The sequence below is a fragment of the Octopus bimaculoides genome, chromosome 21 (genome assembly GCF_001194135.2).
Source record: "Octopus bimaculoides isolate UCB-OBI-ISO-001 chromosome 21, ASM119413v2, whole genome shotgun sequence".
NCBI classification, from domain to species: Eukaryota; Metazoa; Mollusca; class Cephalopoda; order Octopoda; family Octopodidae; genus Octopus; species Octopus bimaculoides.
The window spans coordinates 39979651-39984672 of NC_069001.1; the positions used below are offsets into that span (position 1 = coordinate 39979651).

The 5022-nt window shown below is 35.0% G+C and overlaps 1 protein-coding gene across 7 annotated transcripts in view; it reads left to right on the forward strand.

Moving 5' to 3' along the window:
- The window catches only part of LOC106882273 (twinkle mtDNA helicase), a 93475-nt gene that overhangs the window by 14355 nt on the left and 74098 nt on the right, over nt 1–5022 (forward strand). For 3 of the 7 annotated variants that reach the window (XR_001410974.2, XR_008266489.1, XR_008266485.1), the window contains exons 2-3: nt 2025–2171; nt 3764–3923. The exons of 1 other annotated variant lie outside the window; for it this stretch is intronic. The gene's annotated coding sequence lies outside the window, so the exon portion shown is untranslated. Of the gene's footprint in view, nt 1–29; nt 45–804; nt 871–2024; nt 2172–3763; nt 3924–5022 lie in introns of those variants that run through there. 3 more of the 7 variants (XR_008266487.1, XR_008266488.1, XR_008266486.1) reach the window with 3 other exon arrangements.

Sequence of the window (5022 nt, forward strand, 5' to 3'; positions counted from 1 at the left end):
TTTTTTTTTTTTTTTTTTTTCCATTGCAGATGAAGGATTTTCTGGTGATTATGTTTATATTTCTTATTACACTAACAAATGCAGGTTTGTTATTAATTCTCATCTATCTTATCAATATTTCTGTGGAACATTTTGGACAAAATTATGAAAGACAGCTTGTTGTAATTACATTATTCACTTCTTACATGTCAGTACATGTACGAGCCTAATGTTCATGAGGTAAGTGTGCTTAAGGGACACCACCCTTGTACACTGCTCTATCGTTTATTAAACATAAACATTGTGTTGCTGTTGACGGTGCTTTCCTTCTTTTGTGTAGGGTTCACACTTAGTTGCCACCATTGCTTCTATAATCCTGTGTATTCGCTCGTCTCTCACTAGACCGGCTCTGAAAATGAAGCAACAGGCGAGCTTCTACGTAATCAGTCAGCACCTCTTCACAAGACTCTATAGTATTGGAGGTGGTCACGGCTGGAATACTTTTGGACAAAATCCCTGATAAAGTGATACTAGCACTGGTAAACATAGCATCAAATCTACAGAATTTTCAGCAAGAGGGCTTTTTAAACTATTGAATGCTCTTTGCTGCACATTTATCGAATCGATTTCAACATTTTACTTCTGAACATTTCCAAATGATTTGTCTATTTTAGACTGTGTTGACAGATATTGACTTTAAAGTTTGCCAGTCTTAAAAAAGATTTCAATTTTTATATGATGAAGACGCATCTTATATTTTCTGGCTCAGATGTTGCTCTGCACAAATATGTGTCTTTGTACCCACTAAACGATATCTTATTACAGATACTGTTCTTTGAATTATCATTTCGGGTGAACAAATATTATGATCTTCAAGGTAAAGTCCACCATGTAAGTTGCACCCAAAAATATATCTTCATATTATTTTATCATTTATATCGTCCATTCACAAATCTCCTATATATCTATGTCTTCAGACAAGTTTCCTCGATTATCAATGATAGGAAGTTCTTGGAAATAGTCTTTCTTTGAATTTGGTGGTACTCAAGTTTGAGATACCAAGTTGGAAAGAAAGTCTTGTCGCATTTTTATAGGATCACATTAGGAATATTTTTTCAATAGTTACACCAAAATAAGCATTAATTTTTACATTCTGATGTTATTTCTTTCTTTTGCAGAGTTTTTTAGACCATAGTGGTAAAATTTGTATTGATTTTACTCTTTTAAAACGAGTTTAGATCAGACAATTGTCATACACTATATCCTGTATAAATTCAAAAGGAATTCTTTAATAATGGACGTAACAAGAAATTTTCGCTCTGTCTTTGAAAATGAAGTTTTAAATGTCTAAAAATACCAAAAACTTTTGCTCGGGAAATTTTTTTCTTGTAGATTCCCCTCGATCTGAAAATATCGAGATTCTGAAAACCAGTAATTAGTGGATTATAACCCCTTTAATACCCATCTTATCATTCCATATCTTTATATCACACTGCACCTTGGTAACCGGATTGTTTCTTGTCCTGTTTTTCCGCTTCTGTTCCATAGATGTCAAAACACAGTACTGACCAAGTTTTTCATATAACTTCGGGATGACTTTGATACCTTACCTATTGTTTTTGCTTTGCATCGGCCATTTGTATACGTTACTTGTTTGTATTTGTTTTATATTTCAATCTTATTTGATGATGCGATTCTTGATCGACATAGTCAAATATATTTTATAAATTGTATTTCTTAATCTGTGATTATTCATCGGTCTTTATTGATCACAGAAACATTTGTAACATACATCAAATAGAAGAAATTTCATGTTTTATATTAGTTTCTTATACTAGAAGCGCTCTTCGTACTACGCAATTGTCTTGTACTGGTTGCATGTTCCTTTACGAGAGGAGAGGATTAAGCAAAGAAGTTGATTCACGCTACCTGCTTCTTCTTATTTCTGCGATCACATAATAAAATCTTGACAATAATCAGCAACCCATTTTGGATCATTTTTCTTTTGCAATTATCTTTATATATTTGTTGTTTTTATTCATTAGATTTACAACCAAAATGCATTGGCTGCAAGGCTTTGGGTGAATGTATTTGTGGCAGAGCGTTTTGGGTTACTGAAACAGTAGACCTATGTATGATGAGGGAATGTCGATGGGTCTACAATGAATGGCGAGTGATTGGCGCTTTCATAGGTAAGAATACACGAACATTTTCTGCAGTCATTAATAATTTCAAATACCGAATTCTATCGAAATGACAAGCTCATATACTTTTGAGTAGGAGGGATAAAATCGATTTAATTACTCCAATACTCTTCAAGTACCAGCAGAGTACTGGGGTAATTAAATTGATATTACATTTCTTCAAAATGTGTGATGCTGTGCCTTTCATTTTGGCTATTGTTCCTCATTAGTCTCCATCTTTATTCATGTGATTATTTATACCTGATTCATTAGACACATAATCATCTTTTACTTGAGAGTGTATATATATATATATACATACATACATACACATTCTGTATATATATTGATAGGCCACTAAACTAAATGCACCACAATGTTCATTTTCAAAATGCAATGAAGTTTTGTTCACCAAAAAAATACATGGTGGCAATTGTTATCACGTCGACAATGCCCTTCTCAATACATGTGATGTTCCAGTTAAAACAATCTTTTGTACTTCTTGCCTGATTGGTAAACAAGAGATCATTCTCAAATAATTTTTAGTTCCTTTTTTGATCATTCCTAGTCTTCCTACAATCACTGATATTGTAACTGCCTTGAAATGACACATTTTTTTTCAATTTCATTGAGCAAAATCTTAAAATTTTCTGAGCTTTTCTAATTCTTTTTCCAAGATATTATGTTCACAAGGAATGTTCATGTTGATCGATAAACAAACTTTATTGTTTTGGTCTTTCACAACAATATCCGGTTTATTAGCTTTGATGGTTTCTGACTGTATGTACTGGACTTGGAAGTCCCAAGGAATCATTAGATTTTCTTCCTCTGTTACAACCTTAGGGTGGTGATTATAAACCTTGTTGGTAATTTTGACTTTATAATACCGTCATACTAACCAGCACAGATATCAGCTAGCTCTGTTGTATTTTGATGTTTACTCTACTGGTGCTAAAACTTTAGCTCTAGAGATTAGGTGGTTCACTCACTCAATTATATCCTTTCAGAATTTACATTTGGAATCAACTCCAATTTTCTTCACATTTCCAGGTCAATAAGTTTTGATACAGGGCAGCTAATATGAAACCCTTGCTCTCTACCTTTAGCCCTGAACACTGTAGCCACAGATGGGTGTGCTTCTGATCTACATCAGTTTGTTTGCTAAGGACCACATATTTGCCATGCAGAGATTTCTGTTCCTACCTATCAGCCAATTGCTTGTATGCATATATGCACATAAATAACGAACCGTGTGTTTTTCTTGTCACTTCACATATTTGTTTCTCTCATCCTTAAGTCTTAAATTTCTTTGTTTTATTTGTGTGTTTTTTCTACCTATACACATGCATGGGTGTGCGTTTGTAAGTATGTATGTATGTATGTATTCATGCGGAACAGGACAGGCAGGTATTATCAATGTTATTTGGTGATATTTAATTGTAAAAGTGCGCTGCTTTTCACCTTCAAACGCCAAGGTCAAGTTTCTACTTCATACCTCCAATGTGGATAAAATAATAATGAACTGTTTCCTCACTTTAAAACATTTATAGTCATGTACACATGCTTGTCATCTATGAAATTTCTATTCCTCTCTTTTTTAGATTGTAAAAATGTCTATACAACACTTAAAGATCCGGCAAGGTTTGTTTTCGAGGGTGTGTCTCATTGCACAAGTAAATAATTATGCTATAGCTGTAATTGTTCATCATTTTACCACAAACGGATGTAAAACAGAAACTATATAAAATTGTAACACAGCAATATTTCTTAAATTTATTTTATTTATTTTGATTTTTATATTCTTTCACTCGTTTTATTCACTGAAATTTGACAATGCTTGGGCATTAAGAAGTACTCTGGCAGATACATAGGGGGAAACAACCAACACGTACCAAAATCACACAGCCTAATCATAACATTTCTATAGGACTCTGATCCCAATAAGCACACACAGATACTGGTATACATGTGTGTGTATATATATATATATATAAGAAATAATTAAGATTCAGTTGAATTGGGTACCTAAGTTGATGCACCAGGTCAGTTCGGTATTATCTGCACAGCTCGAAGTAAGGTGAATAGAATCAAAATAAGTAACAGGATGTCAAGTATTAGTGCAATGTGACTGTTTCAAGCGACTCCATTTAATTAAACAATGCAAGCATTATATCAATTTAAATACTGTGCTGTCTTCAGTTGTAATAAACATGGATTTTCAACAGACAAGATATATTTATATAATTTTTCTCAAACATTTTGCCAGACCTAGAGGGTGAAAGAATTTCGTGCTGTCACTATTGCAGCAAAAATAATCTAGACTCGACAATTGACACCCCGGTCTTGTGCCATTTCCCCTCTACTGGTCATTCACCACAACACCTGTCTGTGTTTGGATTGTCTTTGCACAGGAGCCATCCAGACTCCCACCTAACCCTAACCATCCGGATTCCCGCCTTCAGCATGAACAAGAATTAATCTTCTCTCTTCATTCCTTAGCCCCACATGGGCTCAACTCCCCTCCTCTCCTCTTTTCATCTGACACCTACTTCCTCTCTTCATTGATACCCCCTCCACCCACATACCCCACTCTTACCCCCCACACACACCCACATCCTATATTGAGACAGTTGCAGGAGAAATACCTAGCTAAGGATAAACCTCTGTACCTGGCTTTCGTTGACATGGAGAAAGCCTTTGACAGGGTCCCCCGATCCCTTATCTGGTGGTCAATGAGGAAACTTGGGATAGAAGAATGGTTAGTGAGAGCTGTGCGAGCCATGTACAGAGATGCTGCCAGTAAGGTGAGGGTTGGAAATGAGTACAGCAATGAATTCCGGGTAGAGGTAGGGGTCCACCA